The sequence below is a fragment of the Pavona decussata genome, unplaced genomic scaffold (assembly GCF_977016875.1).
Source record: "Pavona decussata unplaced genomic scaffold, jaPavDecu1.1 SCAFFOLD_25, whole genome shotgun sequence".
Lineage (NCBI taxonomy): Eukaryota > Metazoa > Cnidaria > Anthozoa > Scleractinia > Agariciidae > Pavona > Pavona decussata.
In genome coordinates, this window is record NW_028145448.1 from 461,268 (window position 1) to 486,668 (window position 25,401).

Here is a 25,401-nt window from a genome sequence, read left to right on the forward strand (position 1 = left end):
CTTGTTTCCAGGCCCCCCTAAGATCAAAAACATTCATGCAAAAACAATGGATTCAGGGTCGCTGGGGGTCGCTGGTCATTTTGTATCTGAATCATCCAACAAAAATTGACGTCACATCCGGTCAAATTGGCGCCTCGGCGAAGTCGAGTGATGGCGTCCTGGTCAGGCATGATTTCTTCGGATTTTTGAGCCATCAGTATCAGGAATTGTGAACTGTGGATATGAAAGATGTTGTAAAGATATTGCTTCGACTTCATGAGCAAGGGTTTTCCAAAGAAGTGATTTTTTCTATTGTTTTGACGGAAAATACGAGACAGCTAAGCGTCGTGTCATGGCGAAAATTTCACACTCTCAAAACGAGTGACGTTCAGACTTTTGGCTCTTGTGGCTTCTGATCGTTCGAAAGCTGAAATTATAATAGCCTATCCCGTGTTAAACATCATGGAGGAGACATCGTCAGTCATAGTTTGCAGTGTTAACGTCGGGAACCTAATTATCACTCGACGTGAAGTGTTGGAAACCTTTATCATTGAAGCTGTTCCAATTGTCTTGGTTGTAAGGGACTCGTAATCTTCGAGGTGAGTAAATGTAGTTATCTTCATTTCCAGTTCTTTTCTGCCGACGTGAGTACCTTTACATGTGGGCTTTAGAGTAATAAGTCGGTTTTGTGCTTCGTAGTTCTTTAATAAAGACGCAAGTGACGTTTGATTAATAAATAGTAATTCTCTTATCTGAAATGCATTCATGAATGTTGTCCTGCAAGTGCGGGCTTGAGGAGGGGCTTGAGTCAGAAAATGTATCTGCGTGGCCTGGTTCATATTGCTAGTGTGAGACAGTTGTTAAAGTTATTGATGTCAAGCCATCATAAACAATAAATTAAATAGCATTATTGCAAATGACATTATTTCTCAAGTATTGAAAGAAACATACCCCTTCACCCTTTTATACTTCATATACTCTCACCATTTGCAATTGGGTGCTCATGGGTTAAGGCTTTTTATACATTTGTACTATAATTATGCACATGTGACGACAAATTGTGGTAAGAACAAACAGTATACCACAAGCCACAGACAAGTGGCATGACTGATGTTCTTACCTTGTTTCGATGTCCCCTTTGGGTTATCAAAGGACACATGGAAGGCCAAATGGACTTTGAAAACTCTTTATGGCTGACAATGTCATTTGTACATCATATAATTATTTACCAGTTATTTCAGTTATGTTAGTTGGTGCCAAATATTTAAGGGTGGGGAATTGTCTTTTTCTCTGTGTCCAAGGTTGGGGAAGAGAACATAAAGTAAAAAAATATTGCGAACTCCTGGAGGTTATCTAGCAGCAGAAATTGACCCATACATTAAGTTCTAATAACATTGTCTCCTTTGAACCAATGAAATTCAAAGTTCATTTTGACAAGGAATATTGAGTTCTTTTCAAGTCAATGAAAAATCAAAAATTCAATAACCACACAATCAGTTCAAAAACCACACATCAATTCAGTGACAGTAGACAATTGTAAGAATAACTATATAGGTGAAATGTTTTTTTATTTCAATGGGACAGGTAGGAGGAGAGGGGAGGGGAGAGGGTTTTACGAGAGCGTGGTCCATATTTAGAGTAGGCAGAAAGTACGAGTGAAACTAACAAGTATCTATGTATTATAAATAATGGTAACAGGCTTACATGCATTTAAAAATCTATTGCCCACTTATCAATTGTTTGTCTTTGTAATCATATTTGGCAACAGCTGCCCAATAATGTAGCTTTTTTCTTGTACATAGTTCCACTTCCTTCTTGTCAATGATGCAGATAAGTGGCCCGTTGGTAAATTTGTAAAAATCTAGAAGTCCTATGGTTCATTGAAAATCAAAAAGTCAAATAACCATAGCAACAGTTCAAAAAACACACATCAGTTCAGTGATAGTAGACCTTAAATGTAAGAAAAACTATAGGTGATGTGTCTTCAACTTTCTCTCCTTCATGCTTGTCAAGGATGCAAATGAGAGGCTTGCTTGTAAATTTCATATTAGTTCAATTCAAAGAAGGCTTAAAAATTCAATCACCACACTAAAACAACAAACCTCCCACCTCCCCCCCCCCACCCCCTAAAAAAAGGGGGGATTATATAAATGTATATAAACCATAGCCTCCATTTGGCGCGAAAATATGCTCAGATATTTGTCCGCGGACATTATCTGTTCCGAGAAGCAAACAGTTTCTGATGGAACTTCTTGTGTTTGACAAGGTAAGCTGTCCTCACGAGGTACTCAATCATAAAAATATTATTAATGCATAAATGTGGATCAAGTTTTGTGACTGTATGTGTATTTTATGGGTAAAGATTGTCACCAAATGCCATGTCTGTTTGCAAATATCTGTTGTAGTAAATGTTAAGAACACTTCTCTGTAAAAATCAAACAAAGTGGGAAATGAAAATTTTTGACCCCCACTCAAATTTGGCATGCAGATAGATCTTCAGGGGGGATGTTCCAAAACGCCCTTTATTAACGTCCTTACCTCATTGTTGCCATGGTAACATCAGGTGTTTGTTGGCACCACAAATTCCAATTTTGAACTCAGAACCTGCTGTGAAAAGTGCCAAATGTAAGACACCATTTCTTAAGTCTATTAATACACTACAACTTAAGACTTACACCAAAGTTAAAACATTTATTCAACTTTACAAAAATATATGTGGCTTTTTGTTTTATCATTTGTAAATAAATTAAACGGTCAATGAAGTAGACAGTGTTTCGGCCATTTTAGTTGATGGGTAAAATAGGCAACATATTTTCTTGAATTTCTCTAAAAGTACATCAGTTCTAGAAATGAAACTATATTACTAGTTTAGAGTAGACATTGTAATATTTACTAAATCTGTAAAAATTTCTGCGGGGCCGACTTATTTTATTCCTAGGGCGAAAAAGAAAAAAGGCTATAAAAGCGGATTTCCCGCATTTTGACATAATAACTGATCCCGTCGATTCGACAGTAAAGCGTTAAAAAACTGAAACGGCCTTGTATTTAAAAAAATATTGCGTACTGGTTAAATTTATGACAGATCTATCTCTTAATGACCGTTATTTTTTAAACAATTTCAAGCAAAGTAAAGCTTACTTTCCAGTTTTGTCCAATTCTCTACGTTTTGACATAAGTTGAAGGAGTTGTTGCTTACTACAAATCATTCCAACTGTACAAAGTTCCAGACTTCTGAACCTTTTCTTACAGCTTGCAAGGCTGTTTATCGTCAGTGATATTCCGTGCTCTCATTTCATACCATTTATGAACAGCTTTAGGGCTGGGGTCCGGAAGGAAGACAACATGGACCTCCATTTACGGTGATTTCCCCTTGAAATTCACGCTGTAATTCGCCATTGGCTGCCATCACTCGTTTTAGAAGAAAGAAAATTTACAGATTTACGGAGGATTGTATCAATGCAAGCAATTCACTGCATATTATGCGCCAAAATTGGCCGCAAACCACCTCTTTCCGAAGTAGAATCAGCTCATCGCTCATGGGAACATAGGCCTTAGAAATTAGCGGTCAGCGGCGTTGACTAAATTTATTTTCCCCTTCATATTGTGATGCCCTAAACTCTGGAACTCTCAGTCATCTACATCTGTGGTCATGCCACGGGGTCAGGAGATCACACTTAACGTACAATATATTTTTCAAAACCCTGTTCACTGCTAAAAAGGTTACAATTTTCATAAATCGCGAGAGATTTGGTTTAAAGAGGCACGGTTATTTTCGGTTCCGATTTTTATTTCTGATCTGTTCAATTGGTCATCTGTGCCCTTCAGACTGCTAACACCGGGACTAACGTAGAGGGTACCTTATCTTATGGGGAAAGCACTTATTCGAGACAGGGCGCTTAATAGGGACAGGACACATTTTTTTTTTTTTTTTTTTTTTTTTGACAAAGAACTGAATGTGCAAAACAAAACTTTAATATATTTATTTAAAAAAGAGCAATAACAGAAATAGTAACGGGCCTAACTGTGTAACAGTAACAAATATACGGTGACAACAAGCTGACAACAAACTTGATGGGCCATTTGCTGATGGTATTTCAGGAGACAACAAAATGCAAGTCTAGGTGACAGGATCAAGGAGACTGGAAAACGGACTTCTTGTAGCTGGATCCTTCCTGCCGGCTAGAACGACCAGCCGAGCAATCTCTCACAAAATTTAAAGAAGAGAGCATTTGTTTGAAGGAATAGTGAAATGACTCCGGCACATGGACATAATAGTTGAGCAACTTAAATGAAGACTACTGTTTTTGTAATGAGGCATTACGTCGGAGCAATCAAAAAAAGCCTAGCTGATGAACCACGGTTCATCTGACGGAATTGAAAGACCTTTAATAGCAGAGTAGGGACGTTTATTGGAATAAAGGGTCTTGTTAATTAACAAGAACACATTCGAATTATATTTAATATATTATATTTTTAAATTTTTATTTGTTACTCTTTCGTGCAGGTGCGTTACCTTTCCTCTCTTTCTTCTGCGTATTGAATTTGCCACCCTAGGCCTATAATATTTAGCGTCCAGCCCTCCTTTAAAAGATATGTAGTATGAAGAGCAAGTTCAGTTGAATAGACAAGAAATATAAATCGGAATAGAAAATACACGTAGCCCATATCTCTCGCGATTTATGAAAGATGTCATTTTTTTAACAGCGAAAAGGATTTTGAAAAATATATCGTACGTTAAGTGTGATCTACAGACGTTCTGACTAGAGATGTAAATTACTGGCAGTTTTAGTAAATGGACTTTAGGTCATCACAATATGAAGGGGAAAATAAATTTAGTCAACGCCGCTGACCGCTAATTTCTAAGGCCTATGTTCCCATGAGCGATGAGCTGATTCTACTTCGGAAAGAGGTGGTTTGTGGCCAATTTTGGCGCATAATATGCAGTGAATTGCTTGCATTGATACAATCCTCCGTAAATCTGTAAATTTTCTTTCTTCTAAAACGAGTGATGGCAGCCAATGGCGAATTACAGCGTGAATTTCAAGGGGAAATCACCGTAAATGGAGGTCCATGTTGTCTTCCTTCCGGACCCCTAAAGCTGTTCATAAATGGTATGAAATGAGAGCACGGAATATCACTGACGATAAATAGCCTTGCAAGCTGTAAGAAAAGGTTCAGAAGTCTGGAACTTTGTACAGTTGGAATGATTTGTAGTAAGCAACGACTCCTTCAACTTATGTCAAAACGTAGAGAATTGGACAAAACCGGAAAGTAAGCTTTACTTTGCTTGAAATTGTTTAAAAAATAACGGTCATTAAGAGATAGATCTGTCATAAATTTAACCAGTACGCAATATTTTTTTAAATACAAGGCCGTTTCAGTTTTTTAACGCTTTACTGTCGAATCGACGGGATCAGTTATTATGTCAAAATGCGGGAAATCCGCTTTTATAGCCTTTTTTCTTTTTCGCCCTAGGAATAAAATAAGTCGGCCCCGCAGAAATTTTTACAGATTTAGTAATTACAATGTCTACTCTAAACTAGTAATATAGTCTCATTTCTAGAACTGATGTACTTTTAGAGAAATTCAAGAAATATGTTGCCTATTTTACCCATCAACTAAAATGGCCGAAACACTGTCTACTTCATTGACCGTTTAATTTATTTACAAATGATAAAACAAAAAGCCACATATATATTTTTGTAAAGTCGAATAAATGTTTTAACTTTGGTGTAAGTCTTAAGTTGTAGTGTATTAATAGACTTAAGAAATGGTGTCTTACATTTGGCACTTTTCACAGCAGGTTCTGAGTTCAAAATTGGAGTTTGTGGTGCCAACAAACATCTGATGTTACCATGGCAACAATGAGGTAAGGACGTTAATAAAGGGCGTTTTGAAACATCCCCCCTGAAGATCTATCTGCATGCCAAATTTGAGTGGGGGTCAAAAATTTTCATTTCCCACTTTGTTTGATTTTTACAGAGAAGTGTTCTTAAGTGTGAATTTCCAGAATTTCCGTGCCTTTTCACATACAATGTACATGCAGCTGTAGGCTGAATAAAACTAATGATACTGTAAAATAATAACCTAATCTTGAAATCAATTAAGCCATCTAAAATAATAATATCCTCTTTCTTGAAAAGATGAAATCATGCCAGTTTAAAACAACTTGTACTGGATAAATAATTTTGTTAGTACTAGTGTTACAACTTACAAACAAGGCAAATTGTACCATCAGCAAAATGTAATCTACAACACGGACACCATTGTGGATTTGTTATTGTGTTGCCTACTAAATGCAGGGATATTTTTGCGCGATTTAAAACTACACAGAGAAAGCAGAACTTAGCAAGTGCTCTTGGTTTCCAAAGAGAAAATTACAGCTACCGTAACCCAATTATCTTTTTGGATTTCAAAAGCCCTTGCTAAGATCTGCTTCCCCTGCATAGCCATAAACTGCACAAAAATAATTAGTTATTTGTAGGCACCATTCTTAACACAGGTTTTTAACAATACAAATGACCAATTTTAAGGTGTCAGCATTCGCTTATATAATAAAGGTGTCCATTCAAACAGGTATTTTTTTACAATAAATGCATGTGGGGAAAAAATGGGACTTGTGTTGCTGTCCACTTAACAGAGGGTGTCTGCTTAAAACAGGTGTATACCTGGTTGTCCTATGGGTTTAGTTTTAACTTTAGTTTAGTTTGTTCGGTTTTTGTAACTTGTGTGGGTTTTTTCAATCCCTTAGATCAAATTAAACTTCCTTCCTGTGGGACACACCCATGAAGAAATTGATGCCTTTTTTGGGGTTTATTCAAAGCACCTGGATGTAAATGATGTTTACACTATGGATGGTAGGTGGACAGATCTGTTTTAATATAATGGATAGCTTAGCTGTGAACCAAACAAATGGGTGCCTGAATGAAAGCAGCATGTAGACTGACTTCAAGTGACTTACATGTATGCTTGCACAGGAAATCAAAGGAAGAAATTCACAATAGATCAGGAATCAATTTGGGCCTTAAGTAGTACATGCTCTACTTAATATGAAATGGATACAATTGCTACAATTATCATCATCATCATCATTATTATTGTTATGACAGTTGTAAAAACTTTTATGTATGCCATACAGCGTGCAAAGAAAGTCGTGTCCGATAGCCTGGGGCTAGTGGATTTTGTGATCGGGCTAGTGGATTCTGACCATCACTTGCGCGACGGGCAAGTGAAGTTTTTTGGGAATTAAAATTAAAAATTTACTGTAAGACATACGTTTTTAACTTCCAGGTAGATTTATGTGAACCGAAAGCCGTTTTTCAAGCTGATCTCACAAATGGAAATCTTTTGAAAAAAGTATTGCATTACATTTCATGCCTGACATATAAATGCGTGAAATTTTTCCTTTGTAGTCTTGTCCATGCAATCTTCAAGCAAAAATAACTTGAAATATGACTTACTCTTGCTAAATAAGAATCATTTCAAAGAAAGCTAGTTGTCTGTATTTATTATGCTTCATTATTCAACGAACGTACCAAAAAGACTTTGATCCTGTACTCTGGTAAATTCAGTTTCGTTCATGGTTTTTACATTGTCACGTGCATTTCAATAAATTCTACAGTATGTATTAAACAGTTGATGCAAATTTATCGATCACGTCCTATTGCTTTCCCATAAACTATCAGATGTAAATTGCGAAAATGAAACAATTTTGTTTCCTTTGAAACTTTTATAAAAGCTGACAAGATCTAAAAATGTTCATTTCGCCAGAAATTTGCATAATTTTGTTTACGACGGCACTGATGCGTGACATGGCACTTTCCGCTTTCGCGTGAAATCTGACAGCCAAACTTTTTTCTTTTCAGAAAAAATTAATCTACTTGATGTAATACTTTTGTATGAGAAGCAAAAATATGATAAAAGATGTCAAGTTTTATGCAAAAAGTTATGATTAGCAGTGAACTTTTCAGTTAATAAAAGTGCTCCTTTCAGCTGAAGACATTTTCTGGCGGCAAAATGCACGATCAAGTTCTGACTGCGCTGTTGTCGGCATCTTTCCTTGTTGTTGTGTTAGCATGTCTAGTGGGAATTTGTTTAAATTAGTTTCAAACTAGTTTTTCTCAGAAGATGTGCGTAGATTAATTCCAAATTGCAAGATGTACAGTGTATGTTAGTCATCCACGTGTTGCATGTGCTGAGATCATACATATTCATCACTTGTTTCTTCATGAGACCTTTTACTTTTAGTATCTGGTTCATGTATGTTCTAATGATTACAAAATGTATTGAGACTTTGAACAGCTAGGAAATACAGCTTCTAGTTAATTTACATGTAGAAATTATAGGCTAACTAGTCAGTTAGATGTGCTATATTGTGTTTAGGAAAAACAATTGCAAGTTTTTTGGAACTTCTTCCTGCTTGTTTCACCTTAATTCTTTACTCCATCATTTAATTACCAGTTGACATTTATAATGAATGAAAGACAAAAGGCATTCTGTCAAGTCTCTTATCAGGCCAACTTTTATTATTAAAGGTTTCGTTAAATTATGGTGGATTATCAATTATTAATAAAGCATCTAAGTAATTAACTAGTCGTGTAATTAATAATTAGCTAATTAAAACATGTACTGAATAAATTAATACTACTTTAGCGTCTCGTGCATTTTTTTCCAGGCTAGTTAAAATGACTTTCGGGCTAGTACATGCTAGCCACAGCTTGCCCGAAGGGCAAGCTGTAAAGCTGACTTTCTTTGCACCCTGGCCATAAGAATGATTATACATAGACTGGGGCGTTAAACGTGGCCCAAACAATGTGTAGGAATAGCAAATCTCTCTAGACTTATTATTATTATTATTATTATTATTATTATTATTATTATTATTGTTATTATTATTATTATTATTATTATTATTATTATTATTATTATTATTATTATTATTGTTATTATTATTATTATTATTATTATTATTATTATTATTATTATTGTTATTATTAACCCAGCTTGTAATATTTATTGTTGATGGCATTTGTAATTTTATTTTCTTCTCTGCCATAGAAATGCAAGAGGCAATGCAAAATTGCATATAAAATATCAAAGTCCTTCCTTTCCTGTTGGATGCTGTGTACAACATCAAAGAATGGCTGGCACCTCATGCACAGCAGCTGCATGACCATACTCAGCCAAAGCGTTTCAAGTTTGTCAGAAATGCCTCTGGAAAGTGTGAAATGTTTTACCGAAAGTACTCTCCATGCAGTGGGAAGGCCCTGTGGTTATTTTGAAGGTGCAGCTAGAACCGTTTATTATTTCCTTTTCCCTTTTCCTTTTATTATTTCCTAGCCTGCGAACAGGCTTTGCAGGGGCACATGGGAAACCTCAGTTTTCAGGCTAGTTATTTTCTGAGATATTTTATTATACATTGCTTTGTATTTTGGCACATCTTAGATATATTGCTGAAAAATACATGGTTACCAAGAGCACTTGGTAATTTTGGCTTTCTCTGCATAGTTTTAAACCATGCAAAAATATCCCTGTATCAGTAGGCACCACCCATAGGAAATCCGAGTATCTCGAGATGCGCAGAACGTATGCGCAGTAACAAAAGTAGGCACCGTCCTTTAAATCCTGAATAATGAAGATGTTATACAGCTGTACATGTAACGTCTAAATATTAAACCCTTGCACTGTTTATTTATTTATTTATTTATTTATTTATTTATTAATCTTGAAAAATTGTTCTTACACCAACATCAACCAAGTGGCACACCAAGTCTGGTTAAGCCTGTGCTAGACAAAATCGATGTTGAAGGTTTGAAGCGTGACCTGAGCAAGTTTCGAGAGCACTACCCTGAACAGGCATTCTCATTTTGGAGTGAGTGGGTGAACAACATTGATGATTTGGCTGCTGTGCCAGAGACTTGGGAATGGCCTTTTGATGCTTTACTGGCTGCTGAGAAAGTAAAGCCATATAATGCTGAATACTCTGTTCCTGAACACCTTCAAACACTACAGGACAAGGAACGCCAGCCAACAAAACAGGCAAGTTGGGATGGTCTGGATAAGTAAAGGCTGTATGATATTTATTATAGAGGAACTTGACATGTATAGATACCTACCTATCTTCTTATTCTTATAATTATTTACATGTACCCACCTTCATACAGTTGAGAAACACAATAGACGGCCATACATGCAAACACACATGTTTACAATATTAACAAACACTGTTGGTATTGGCAACTTTTCAGAATTATAGCATTAAAAGTACTGCTAACTTCTTTTGGAAACATTAGCAAAAAATTTTGTATAATGGGTAAAAACAGTAGCTTACATGTATTGCAAAATCCTAAGCTGCAGTAATGTTAGTTACTTTTTGGACCAAACTTCAGCTTCAATGGCAGCGTCATGATGATTTTGGTAATTTCTTGAGTTGCCATCTTAATTCATACCTTTAGACTTGGCAGTCCTTTTTAAGTAAAAAAAAATCACTCATATCTGCATTCTTCAGTATTTTCATTAACTTTTCTGATAACTGTATTCTTCTTTCACAGATTTACACTGGCAGGTATGTTGCCCCAAACAATAGACAGAATCCTGTCCAACATGTTGACTCTTTCTTGGAAGGGCTGCAAATCGAGAGCCATGTGGCAGTGTTTTTGTCAAACTGTGAAGAGGAGCCAGTGATTGGTATTGTGAAAGAATTGACAGACGATCGCTTCAAAATCCATTACTTGAAAGGGACCTACAGAGGGAAGTGGTCTCCATTAAACCTTCCAAGGACAAGGGAACCTTGGACAGAAGTTCTTCCAAAGGAGTGCATCATTCTCTATTCCTTTGAACTTACCGAAGCAAACAAGTTACAGGTAACAACAAGGAGGCATTTGATGGAGAAATATACCGGTACTTCCCTTAGGAATCCTTCTAATAATTCATAAACCTCAGTTACAATGAAATAGAGTCCTAAAGTGTGACATCACAAATGTTTGAATTTTCGAAATTATGGGATTTGTTAGTATGATCTGAAAGAACATGCTGAAAAATGCCTACTTGCCAAAAATCAGCATTGAGACAAAATAAGAAGGATTTGTATGGAGTCATTGGGGCATAACACAGCTAATATATCACCCCCAAATGGCAACAAGATGCTGATATTTGGCAAGTACATTACTCGCAAAAAATTTCGGACGATTTTAATTTCGGACAAAAATAGTGTCCGAACATAAAACCGTCCGAAATTTTTAAGCGTCTGAAATTTTTACAGACAGTATAGTATAAAACTTTAAAAGTACTTTCTGGGCGATGGCATCACATATTCAAAGCCAATATACCTGATATGCCTAGAATTCAGATTAGGCGGCTTTGCGCAGTCGTTCTTTTTATCACTGGAAAGGAAAATATTTGAGACACTGCTTGAGGCATAAGCTTGATTGAGTTTGTCTTATTTTCTCGTTGGTGTATCCGGCTGTAAAACCTTGAAGGTACAGTAAAACTATCATTTTCACAGATTTTATTTCAGTCTAATTCATGTTTTTCAGTCGTAAATTTACTTTAGGTATGTTTCAGCGCAGTGTCCGAAATTTTTGTCCGAAATTTGTCCGAAATGAGGGGAAAAGTGTCCGAAAATTAAACGTCCGAAATAAAACGTCTGAAATTTTTTGCAAGTAATGTAGGCATTTTTCATCATGTTCTTTCCGAATATACTAACAAATCCAATAATTTCATAAATTTAGTTTTTTATGACATCATCTCTTTGCATGTACATGCATGTAGGGATACAGTGTACTCTGCCATTGTTAAGGACGGTGCCTACTTTTGTTACTGCGCACACATTCTGCGCATCTCAGATACTCTGATTTCCTATGAGTTGTGCCTAGGATATTTTTGAGCAGTTTAAAACTATGCAAAGAAAGGATAACTTAGCAAGTGCTCTTGGTTTCCAAAAAGAAAATTGGAGGTAACCATGCATTTTTTTGGGATAATAAAGCTTCAATTTGGAAAAAAATGCCATACATTCCTTTATATTTTACGGAATTATTGTTGCTTAATTATCTCTAAAAGATGCGTGGTTACCCCCAATTTTCTTTTTGGATTCACATAGCCCTTGCTATGCTCTGCTTTTCGCGCATAGTCATAAACAGCGCAAAAATACTTCTGTGTTAGTAGGCACCGTCCTTAATGTTCATGTTAATAGTGCCCTTGACAAAGATTAGGAGAAAATGATGATAACCCTAACCCATTATTTTATTTTTTTTTTTTTTGGGGGGGGGGGGGGGGAGAAATAATGTAAACTAAGTACACCACGTGAAATTACTATACTGCTGAAAAGGTTTTTATGAATGTCTCAGGATTTTCATCCACAAACTCAAAATTTGAATAACATGGCTTTTCAACATAATTGGCTTTGGGAGTGAAAGGGTTATTAATGTTTTACAGGGAGTATGTGCCTTTACCAAAAGGGTCAAATCTTCTGTAGCTCCAAGTAAAGCAAGATTTTTAGGCACTTATCAATTCTGTGTTGGTGACACGAGGCTGTACTCAGAAAACAGCTTTAGGCTTTTATGAGACCAGAAACTAGTACCAGTATGTTTTTCAAACATTAATTAGCATTGTTAGTTTGAATTGCTGTCTGGGTGTTGGTATTGCATCATCTTTTCTACTCCAGCCATAGATAATTGAAGACTACATGTATTAGTATAATATCATTCAAGCTTGTTTTTGGTCATAGCTTATTCAATTTTACTATTAGACATCAGACACAGCTGTTTTTTTTTGTTTGTTATTTTTTTTTTTGGGGGGGGGGGGTCAAACTGTCAAGCTGCTAGAGTTTCCAATATAATACATGGCATTTTATTTAATTTAGACCATTTGGGTGAACTGGAGTATTTTGAAATATGGAGCAATGTCCCTAGGTGGTCATTGATTATTAAGGTAATTATTGAATGCAGATGCTTTCAACACCTGCATCTTAGCTGAATTCAGTCAATTTTAGGCCTATTTTAACCATAAAACAAGATGCAGAATTTCTGCATCCAAATAAGATAGTCACTGCTTTTGTAATTAGCTTTTTGCAGATTTTCTCGGTTTTCACCGCGTGCAGAATTTCTGCATCTTAGCTGAATTCAGTCCATTTTAGGCCTATTGTAACCATTAAACAGGATGCAGAATTTCTGCATCCAAATAAGATAGTCACTGTTTTTGTAGTTTAGCTTTTCGCAGATTTTCTCGGCTTTTCACCGCGTGCAGAATTTCTGCATCTTAGTTGAATTCGGTCAATTTTAGGCCTATTGTAACCATTAAACAGGATGCAGAATTTCTGCATCCAAATAATATAGTCACTGTTTTTGTAGTTCTGCAAGCTTTTTGCAGATTTTCTCGGTTTTCACCGCGTGCCGAATTTCTGCATCTTTGCTGAATTCGGTCAATTTTAGGCCTATTGTAACCATAAAACAGGATGCAGCATTTCTGCATCCAAATAAGATAGTCACTGCTTTTGTAATTAGCTTTTTGCAGATTTTCTCGGTTTTTACCGCATGCAGAATTTCTGCATCTTAGCTGAATTCGGTTAATTTTAGGCCTATTGTAACCATTAAACAGGATGCAGAATTTCTGCATCCAAATAAGATAGTCACTGTTTTTGTAGTTAGCTTTTTGCAGATTTCTCGGTTTTTATCGCGTGCAGAATTTCTGCATCTTACATGTACCTGAATTCAGTCCATTTTAGGCCTGTTGTAACCATTAAACAGGATGCAGAATTTCTGCATCCAAATAAGATAGTCACTGTTTTTGTAGTTAGCTTTTTGCAGATTTTCTCGGTTTTTATCGCGTGCAGAATTTCTGCATCTTAGCTGAATTCAGTCAATTTTAGGCCTGTTTTAACCATAAAACAGGATGCAGAATTTCTGCATCCAAATAAGATAGTCACTGTTTTTGCAGTTAGCTTTTTGCAGATTTTCTCGGTTTTCACCGCGTGCAGAATTTCTGCATATTACTTTCTTTCAGAACTGTTAATGGTATGTTAAACTGACTGTAAATTTGTTGCTGTCAAATAAAGGCTATCTTAACTGAACCAGTTTGGTTGTTGTTGGGAATAGAAGATTCTCAATGAGCACAGTATAGGCTTCGAGGAATAATCACTTTCTCAACGGTAAATTCTAATTTTGGAAAACCCATTTTAGTTTGGAACGCTGATGCCTTCTCTCCCGACGCTAAAGAAACTGAAAAGGGCTCCTAGGTTGCGCTCGCTATTAAAAACATGGCGGCAGTTTCGATCGAAATGTGCTATCTCAACAATCACACAAGGAAAGAGAAAAAAGGCATTGCAAAGAGTCTAATTAATAAATGAGCATATGACGTGAATGAACGCAATATTTTTGCCATCTTCTCTAGAGAGCACTCTTCTACGATCCGCAATCAATTGAATTTTAAGAATGTTTCAAAAACGTCGAAAAGCAGGAAACCTTTATTGTGGTTTTAAATAACATTCACAATGAAATTTCTGAGATCTTAACTAGTCAAAATTAGATGGAATGAATTCCAGTAAACGTTTATAAGTCAGACTAAATATTGTACTTAAAATTGTCTTAAGATGCCTTTTGAACGAACCGCATGGTATATTTAAAGTATGATAATTATCAAAAGATTCCGCTGATAGTACCCCCTACCCCCCCCCCCCCCCCCCCTCTCCGTCTTCAGCCTCCGAGCGAGTTCTTTGGTCTTGATTAATATATGAGAGACAACTTATTATTGTATTACTTTAGGTATAACGAATTATTATAATCTGAGGCATTGTGTTGCCAAAACACATCAGCCTCACAAACGAAATTGATTAAAAGAAATATAGCTTTGCAGTAATGACCACTCATTAGTTTTCCGTCTAACTCATGATCCAAGCTCTCCTACAAATTACCATACAATTCTCACAGCTGACGGAAAGTTCTGCTGTGGTACAGCCCCAGTATATTGACTATGTTTTAATCAACTAACATGACTGTGAAAACTTTACTGGTCTTACTTGTATCCAACAACTTACAGATATCCCAACGACGTCAGGTTTGCAAATATCCCCTTAGGCAGTTCTGAAATTTTGTTCTCTGACAATTCCCTATGGAGAAAGAAATTGGAACACTTAAATTTACAGTTTTAACCTTAAAATCATCAAACAATACATCATGAGTATTGTACATTTAAACATGATAGTTTCACCTTTTCTATCAAGAACATTTTTTTGTTATCGAAGCCAGAAACGGTACCTTTGCGGAAAAAGAAACTCCGACCCAGCAATTCCAATGGAAGGCATGAAAAAAAAAAATAAATAAAAATAATAATAAAAAATAAAATTGAAAAGGACTTTCGCACCCCTTTTCCTCCCTTCCCCCAAAATGACGTCCTTAATGTGTCAAAATCTTATTTTGGTTTTCGTAATAATGAAATTAACTTATTCAAAAGGGTAAAATAAATCGATTTGGGAAAGAGAAGAGTAAAATGGTGAGACTTGGCTTAGCAAAAATTAAAATGGCCGCCTGTGAGTGTCTCATGTTATTCTAAGCTTTAAGCTGCCTGAAGCGGAAAGGCGGTGAACCTGGCGCAACTCACTTATGATTGCTACAAAGCCTCCCATTTTCTTGGGCGTTGAGTTTCGTTATCGAAGGACTTCAAAGAAATATTCTGAATCTCCTAAACCTTGATCAGTTCGGCTTTGTTGTAACAAAATCCAGTCAATTCCAACTGTTTGAGGTTGCACGACGACACGCTTCAGTTTCAGTTTATTGTTTTTGCAATAAATTGTACAAATGCAAAAAGTTATTTATTATTATTTAAACAATAATGGCGAGGAAGCCAAACGGAAGCCACCGGGCTTATAAAGAATGGGCTTCCTCAGTTAAGTAATAAGAACAAAGTATACACAGGGGACCAAAATCAATGGCAAAGCAACAGTAAATCTTAAAAAATATTACATAGTCATATTGATCATAGTTAGGCCAAAAAAAAAACGGAAATGAAAGTGAAAAGCAGAGGTAAATAAATAAAAACGCTACGCTATTTGAGTTCATTCATTTGTAACGGTCGCTACTCTCCGTTTGATTTAGCCATATTTTAATTAAAAAGGAATATTCGGCGAGGGAAACACAACTTGAGGTTTTTTGTCTGACTACTTTTTCTATTTCACCATATTACCACATTTGAAAGGTTACCCCTACAGCGTAAGTTTTCTAAAGAAGTAGTAACGTATGCCATGCGGATCTTCGTAATAACGTGACCCTCGAGTGGCAAGGGACAGAACATAAAATTGTGAATTACAAGGACGGAGCCTGATAGAGGGCTTGCGTAATCGTTTCTTGCAGCTTCGTCGCCCTCTATTTTAAGATTGCGCCATTCTTCTGTTTTTGTTCATCCTCTCATATCACGTTACCCTATCTTTGAAGAAAAATACAACTGCTTGTAGTCTTGCTTTTTGTGGTTTGTGAATTTTCCTTTTTACGTCATCATTTTTCTTTGTGGAATCTCAATAAAATATGAACAGTTTTTGCTTTGAACAACACAAGCGGTTTTATGAGCAGCATCTAACAATAACATTTTTAAAAGCAGAACCATTTAATGTTGTCTCCTGTATTCGAAGATCGTTCTGTGGCTTGTTTGGCTCTTATTATTATTGTTAATGACATAGTTGTATAAGCTAATACAGTTTCGTTTGCCCGGATGCTATAGCTAAAAATTTAAGCAGAAGAAAGTTTTAGGAAACGGAATCTTATTCCCTGAATTTACTAGCTGGTGTTGGCTTTACGAAAATGCTACCTGCATTTTCTTTTTTTCTCATTGTAAACCACATATTTTTCCCTCCGAAAACAGAGATTTTCGTTTTCCCGTGATCAAAATTTTGAGCTGGCATTGTGCCGAAGAACCTTTGGGTTTCCCTGTTTCATGTTGTTTATTACATGTATTTCTCAAAGTAGAGAAAAAATTTATTTAATCTCTTTCTTGTTGAAAAATTTTTTGTAATCGATTGCGAAATATCGTAATTAAATATTTAAAAAATTTTGAGTTTTTCAGTTTTGTTTACAGTTAAACTAGTATCTTGCGTTACACATTACATTCAGTGAATAGTAAGCTTTCCTCGAACTTTCTTATGAGGTGCATTCATCTTGAACTAATCTTTTCTCACGTCTCGAAGCGAATGATATGAACACCATACATATTAGGTGATGTGGAGGCCATGTTAGTTGTTACAACACAACAAATAGGGAATATTTCATTTACTTTTTTAATTACTCTCTAAATACACCTAACCACTGAACATCTTAAGAAGCGACGACAATTGGTGTTCCTGTGTTCTCCCTTTTTAAAGGAAAAGAATTCGTTAAGTTGGTCAATAGGAAAGTGGTGCCAGGGTATCGCCTGATTCAAGGAAAAAACGGACTTTTCCAGGGACAAGTACCCGCTTATAAAAAGCGTTTGATGGCGTCCGTTGTACCTACATTGGAGTAGTATCGGTAAATTGTCATCATGTACGTAATGTGAATACGAAAGACGAATGCATTCGCACGTAAAGTTGCTCCAGCTCATAATAACACAGGTTTGAATCAGAAACATTCTGAATTTATGGAGTATTTCCCCCGTGGCTAAAATCAAACGAAGATAAGCGGTCGTTACAAAAGATTGAGTTCAAATAGCGTGCGACCTTTAACAGTTCGTACTGACTGCCTGTAGTTAAAACAAAGCCGAACCAATCAACGTTCAGGAAATTCAGCATTTTTCTTAGAAGTTTTTCCAGGCTTTTTAGCAAGCATCAGTGAGTTCTAGAAGGTTATAGATGTTTCTCGACTTAAGGCTATAAAGATTAGAATTTTCAGTCATCAATCAGACGCTACCTGGCATTACAGGTTTTACCCTCCCTTTCCAATACCGATGTCTTTTCCCTTTCATAATAAATACGAAAATCGAAGTACGATTTAATATTTGAATTTTTAGTCTTGATACTGCATGTTATAGATTTGACCCTTTACCAATTACGAGTATCTCTTATCTTTTTCTTCAATTTTGATTTTTTTGTTTCTTTCTTTACTTTTTCTTTTTTTTTTAGTGTTATTTATTTATAACGTTTCCTTTCACTTCCTTTCATTATATAATAATTTTAACTTAAAACGATTTTTCGGGTAACAATAACTATAATTTCTTCTCGCAATTAGATGTGCTTTTTTCCCCAAAAAAATTAACAAAAAAAAGTTAACGCAGCTCATTTTGCCCAAGATATGTTAGCTGCTTCTAGTTGAAACAGAAGTAGAATTGATTTTGGCAAGAATGCGTGTTTTCAAAAGGCGACGAATTTATTGGAAATGACTATCTGTCCAGCTTATTGTCAAGGTTAAAAAAGAATTTTTGCACCATCCCGGAAGTCATTTTCGGGTCATTCTGTAGCAGCTGTGGAAAGGAATATATTTATTCCAATCCATGAAGTTTACCATCCCTTTTTTTTTCGGTTTATATCTTTCTGAAGGAATTTTTTGCGAAGCTGAAATGAACTATTTTAATCAAAGACCGGAATATTGGCTTATATAATATAAGCGCAATCCATTACACGTGGGAGTTATGATATAAAGGTTGTTATGAAAATTGGATTGGACAACAGAATGAAGAGATAAGTAACAAAATGACCTTTACCAACATTAATTATTTATCTCCGTCGCTCAAACAAATGATTCTTTCATATAAGGTCATACATTCTCGTATCACCAGAATGAAGAGAATACAAAACTCATTGCCTGATTTCATACCGTGGGGATCTGGGTACGAGTCTGTGTATTATGGGTTATGGGACTCAACACCCACATAGCCGGAAAGAGCACATCGAACTTTACAACATCCTCAAGTTTGGTGTCAATCAAGCTAATATTAGGCGAGATACAGCCATTCAAAAACTTAAAAATTTACTAAGAAATGTATGGAACGCCGGACACACGTCCGGCGTTCCATACATTTCTTAGTAAAATTTGGAGTTTTTGAATGGCTGTATCTTTCCTAATATTAGCTTGATTAACACCAAACTTGGAAATGTTGTAAAGTGCGGTGTGCTCTTTCCGGCTATGTGGGTGTTGAGTCCCATAACCCATAATACACAGACTCGTACCCAGACCCCCACGGTATGAAATCAGGCAATTGGATACAGTTCCTGCTTGGTAGTACATCTTATAACTGGTTATTTCCCGGAGCCAACTGGGACGTGTTTTTTTGATAGTTCTAATAACTTCATAGTTTGGCATAAAATATATTCCTTTCCCAATGCGGCTTCTTTCCACAGCTGCTTCAGAGTGACCCGAAACAACCTCCGGGATGGTGCAAAAATTACTTTTATGCTGAACCTGGCACGATTAACAGGGCAGACAGCCATCTCCAATTAATTCGTTGGCTTTTGAAAAAAACGTATTCTTGCCAAAATGAATTCTACTTCTTTTTCAACTCCGGAAAATTTCAAGGACTTGTTGTGATGTTTGGTATGGTTGTCACGCTGCTTGAGTGGTGTGACAGAAGTTGAGGAGCTTGTGCATTCGTCCCCGCCGCAAATCCCCGCGCAAATCCCACCGACAATAGTCATAAACGAACAAGACATCGTTGTTCTGTTACCCAACAATCAACTCTGGTTTTAAATGTATTTTTTGATGTTTTTTTATTGTTTGATGTTTTGATGTTTGTTATGGTTGTCAAACTGCTTGAGTGGTGTGACGGAAATTGAGGAGCTACTGCATTCGTCTCCGCCACAAATCCCTGCGCAAATCCCACCGACAATAGTCAAAAACGAACAAGACATCGTTGTTCTGTTACCCAACAATCAATTCTGGTTTTAAATGTATTGTTTCAGAGATGTGGAGAACTAGATTTGCTTATTCAGAGAACGATGCAATATTTGCTTTTCGTGGGAGCAGTTACTTCCGATTGGCTATCGAAGGATGATAAAGCTTCTTATCTTTAATAGCATTAATTCGAATTCTTCCAGGATGTATTGTCTATTCTTCACCAAGTTAACCTGGAAATCTGGCACATCGTCAAGTAGAGATATTTTAAAATATGACTAAATCAAGGGATGTGAACAGCTGTTTGTTATTTTGGCAAAGTCGCTCGTGTGTGACATAGATTAGGGAGCGAGTGAGATTCTGAATTTTATCTTGTGGTTATTTTGGTGTTTGTTGGTTTGTTGTACTCGTGTAGACAATATTTAAGAGCGGCTGCCTGTAAGAATCAAGAACTGCATTTCAGCGACCACTTGGTCGAATTTCTGATATTTTGTCTGAAGATACCCTTGGATTAGCTATTTTCGAAAATCATATTTTAAAGTTCCAAAGTATTTTATTTTTTGAGAAAATTGCAAGAGTTTGAAATGCGGCCTAGGTGCGGTCACGGGCCGATGAAAACCGCGAAAATTTAGGTCAAAGGACGAAGCCCCGTTCACCGTGTACAATAACCCAATGAACTTGAAACTTAACACAAACCTAGACCAACCATCTCACAAGAGAATTATTACAATAAACATTCCAAACTCGCTGGCTGCTTTCTAAAGCATGCAGATTTGTCTACGCTACTCAAAATGGCCTTGAAACTAATGCCTATTTTCATTGAAATAAAAGTGTTTCTAGCATGTGATTTTCTCTAAATTAAATCTCATATCTCGAAAGACGAAGAAAACAACTTTATTTGTGCCAAGTTTCAAGCTCTGATTCAAACTCTTTTCCACTTAAGGAAGATCGAATATGCATGCGATACTTGCGGCTCGCAATCACGTCACGAATTATGAGATCAGAACCGATTCACAAACACTTGACATCTGGAACCCGTGAATGTTTCCAAACATCACATATTGGGCCCTAAAACTAATCAGACTGACTGAAGACAGCCATTCAATATTTTTCGATCCCAGATTTCTTTCCTATTCTGCTCTAAAATAATATAGTTATTCCGGTCAATTAGCCTACGAAACATGTGCAACAAATTTGCATACCATTTCGATGTCGCAGGAAAAAGCAGTGCAAATCAAACTTTACTGCTTCTTTATCTTCTTAAATGAAGCAGTCGATCAGTAAAATGGAGAAAAACGTGCGTGTGACTTTGTTCCTGTCGTGTTGTTTTGAGTGTTCGTTTTTAACAGCAACGGCCACAGGTAGCCCAGGCTCAAGCTGTGAGTTGTGGTGATCATATTGCGTAAAAGCGGTCAAAGCGAAATTTAAGAGTTTGTATGGGAATATTTACGATCGGGTTTAGGAGGTAAAAATTCCGAAAATTTCTCAACAAAAATAACATATCTTGTTTATACGGTGTACTGTTTGTTGTTTCTTTGTCTCCTTTTGCTGATTTGAGGTCATTTTAGCGTGTTATCGTTTCCTGGGTTTCCAGGGTCTGTATAACTGTAAGTTAAAAAACGGAATGACACTAATACTTGAATTCTTTTCGCGGAAAAAAAATAAATAAAAAAAATCTGACAAGATAGGCTCTCGCAACTCTTGTACAGTCTTTTAGCTTGACAAGGTTTTCATCACCAGGGTAGTCGTAACTTGGCCCACAAACAGTACTTTTCACTATTTACAGTTTCTAAAAGCGCCCTGTACGCGCAGGATTCCATACCGAAATGCCTGGCGAGGATCACGTGCGCGTTACGCACATCAGCTAAGTGAATATCGAGTTACAGTTGTTCAGTGTCATAATGGCTTGTTGATTTGAGCCGTCGCTGCTAAAAACGACAGGAACAAAGTCACACGTTTTTCTCCATTTTACTGATCGACTGCGTCATTTAAGAAGATAAAGGAGCTGTAAAGTTTGATTTGCACTGCTTTTTCCTGCGACATCAAAATGGTATGCAAATTTGTTGCACATGTTTCGTAGGCTAATTGACCGGAATAACTGTATTATTGCCCCCGCAGGGTTTTGGCCCAGAGGCCAAAACCCGAGGATTCCCCGCGTGTAAGTAAATTTGTTAGTATGCGAAAAAAATCTCGATTTGATCAAACTAGGCGCGCACGGTCGTCTCGGGTAATATTTCAGCAAGCGCGCAAGGTACTGTCGGGTAGCTGTCATTCTGCAACGACGAGCGAGGGCTTCGAGCAGCGTTTGACGGTCTTGCGAGCAAGAGTTTGCGTTTTCGTCGTCCTCTAGCAGCATTTCGAGTTCTTTCTAGCAGTGTTTCAAGGTCTTGCAACCACGAGTTCGCATTTCGCCATCATTTAGCAGCATTTTAACCACGAGTTCGCGTTTTGCCATCTTCTAGCAGCGTGTCAAGGTCAGACTTGCAATCATGAAGTCACGTTTCGCCATCTTCTGCATCTTTAGCAGCCACGACTTCAAATCTTCGAGCACCGTTTCAGGGCGAATATTTTGCAGTTCAGTGATTTATTTGAATTCAAAAGCATTCAACAGCACTGAATAGAATCGCATTTCAACCATAGCGTTTTGCCATCTTGTTACAGCGTGTCAAGGTCTTGCAACCACGACTTCACACCTTTCGCCATCTTTAGCACAGGTGTCCCAAGCTCACGTTTAGAGAAAGCGAAAATTTAATTATCTATTTTAATTATTCATATATGCGTCACGGTTGTGTGAATTGGAACGTAACCTTTCATTTCGTTGTGCTTTTTCGTTATTTTCGCTGTTTTGGGCTTTTTATGCCACCACACTCCGTCGGACACACAAGAGGTGAGTTTTTTTAATCATATTACGTAAAAATGGGAATATTTTAATGTATTTGGCGTTCTAAATGAACGATATTTATTCCCCATACAACGTCTTATAAAGCGCTCAAATTCTCAACGGTTGTCATGTAACCTAACACCGCGTAAGATGAAAGGTCACGTTCCAACTCACACAACCGTGACGCATATATGAATAAATAGATAATTAATTTTTCGCTTTCTCTAAACGTGAGCTTGGGGCGCCTGTGTCTTTAGCAGCCTTTCAAACCACGAGTTCTCATCTTCGAGCAGCAATTGAAATAGATTTATATTGCCTGATTTATACATAAATATACTGCAGATGATTATATTTTGATAGATTTATACATTGTTGCAAGTTTAGTTATTGTTGTTGTTATGGTTATTATAGTGATTTTCCCAACAATTACTCAAATTTTAACGTACAACACATTCCTGTTACACAGAATATTAACTTTACAATTGAAATACATTTATATCAACTGATTTATGGATAATATATTGCAGGTAATTATACATACAATACGTTGCTGTTTCACAAAACAAAACTGTATGACTGTAATAGTTTTCAATGTCAAATTTACAGATAAATATGCTAACCAGTTACATGGATGTTAACTTCAATAAATATTCAAACGTTTCTTTTTTAAAATTCGTATGCACAGTATTTATATCCCGTAAAAACCATATACAGGTGTTAAACAGATCTTCAAAAACGGGCCGGGGGCAACTCTAGTGAAAACTATTACTAGTTTTAGAGCAGAATAGGAAAGAAATCTGGGATCGAAAAATATTGAATGGCTGTCTTCAGTCAGTCTGATTAGTTTTAGGGCCCAATATGTGATGTTTGGAAACATTCACGGGCTCCAGATGTCAAGTGTTTGTGAATCGGTTCTGATCTCATAATTCGTGACGTGATTGCGAGCCGCAAGTATCACACGCATATTCGATCTTCCTTGAGTGGGAAAGAGTTCGAATCAGAGCTTGAAACTTGGAACAAATAAAGTTCTTTTCTTCGTCTTTCGAGATATGAGATTTAATTTAGAGAAAATTACATACCAAAAACACTTTTATTTTAATGAAAATAGGCATTAGTTTCAAGGCCATTTTGAGTAGCGTACACAAATCAGCATGCTTTAGAAAGCAGCCAGCGAGTTTGGAATGTTTGTTGTATTAATTTTGTTGTGAGATGGTTGGTCTAGGTTTGTGTAAAGTTTTAAGTTCATCGGGTTATTTTATTATTTACAAGAATAAAATCTGCTAGATACAGTTTGATTCTATTAAAACCTGAGTGATTTTACAGTTACAGGCTTCGTCCCTCGACCTAAATTTTCGCGGTTTTCATCGGCCCGTGACCGCACCTAGGCTGCATTTCAAACTCTTGCAATTTTCTTAGAAAATAAAATACCTTGGAACTTTAAAATATGATTTTCGAAAATAGTTAATCCAAGGGTATCTTCAGGCAAAATATAAGAAATTTGACCAAGGGGTCGCTGAAATGCAGTTCTCGATTCTTACAGGCAGCCGCTCTTTATATCTAATTCGTTAGAAATGTCAGTTTTGTCTCATTGTTTCCGAGAGATTGTTTTCTTCCAGTCTCTTTTGAAGAGATAATATATCGGTTTCTAAGCTTGACTCCTTTGATTTCATTTTGGTTTTCTTTTTCTTTGCGTAGTGAAGGAAGCCTGATCGAATTTTCATTTCCATAGTGTCCCAAAGGAGAACCGCTTCAACCTGTCTCAGTTTTGTAATCATTCGCCACATCATTGATTTTTTCCTTGATTAAGTCAACATACTCGCTATCTAACAAGAAGGAGGTATTCAGTTTCCAGAAACCTGGTCCCTGGGATTTGTATTATTTGCGAGATATAGTGTTATAAGAAAATGGTCAGTTTTATAGCCAGGTAAAATGTCCGCTTTTGTAATCGTTGTACTTAAACTGGAACTGGTCAAAAAGAAGTCTAGACAGCAGTGCACATCAGGTTTCCTCCTTCTCCAGATGAATCTTTTGACATCTGGATTATGGACACGCCAGATATCTACTAGCTCTAACAGGCTAGCAATGTACCGAACTTCTTTTAACGAGTTTTTATAAGTGGTCGGGTTTCTCCCAGATTTGTCTTTTTCAACCTCCAGTACCAAGTTATAATCACCTCCGAGGACTATGTCTACGCAGTCGAAAGAGAGAAGCTGATTGAGCACACTTTTAAAAAAGGTGGGATTATCGTCAATTTGGCGCATAAACATTTACTAAAGTCAAAGTCTTATCCTCTGTTTTGATGTCTACTATGACAAATCTTCCCTCTCGATCAGAAAATTGTTTCAGAATTTTATGTTCAAAAAGTATACAAGTTCCGGCACTATAGCACTTGAATAGCTGATAGAAACAGCTGAGAAACCTCATTCTGAAGTCCACAAGATCTCTTTCTCTTTAGTACAATGAACTTCTTGAAGAAAATAAATTGCGTAGCTTTTTAACTTGAGCCGGCGAAAGGTCTCACGCTTTTCCATGGTATTCGACAGCCCCCACACATTTAAGGAACAGATCACTAAATCTTCGGCGTAAGTGTTGATTGTAATGAGGTGTGGATGAAGACTATTGGTAGGATTTTCAAAGCGGTAAAGAAAGGCGTGACGGCTAACACCTTGCATAACGAAGCATATTTTTGGACGTAACGAGAAAAATGCATTTGGAGAAGCCAAAATGAAATATATCCGTAAAGAGAACACGAAAATACAC

General features: G+C 36.6%; 1 protein-coding gene and 1 pseudogene across 6 annotated transcripts in view; both read left to right on the plus strand.

The window, feature by feature from the left end:
- LOC146485634 (ras-like protein 1) overlaps positions 1 to 25,401 on the plus strand; it is a 567,471-nt gene that overhangs the window by 321,752 nt on the left and 220,318 nt on the right. The gene's annotated exons all lie outside the window — the stretch shown is intronic.
- Positions 151 to 14,044, plus strand: LOC146485649 (uncharacterized; annotated as a pseudogene). The gene is made up of 6 exons (XR_014862927.1): positions 151 to 161; positions 536 to 578; positions 6,731 to 6,836; positions 9,037 to 9,365; positions 9,638 to 10,017; positions 10,530 to 14,044. The product of XR_014862927.1 is annotated as an uncharacterized LOC146485649 (transcript).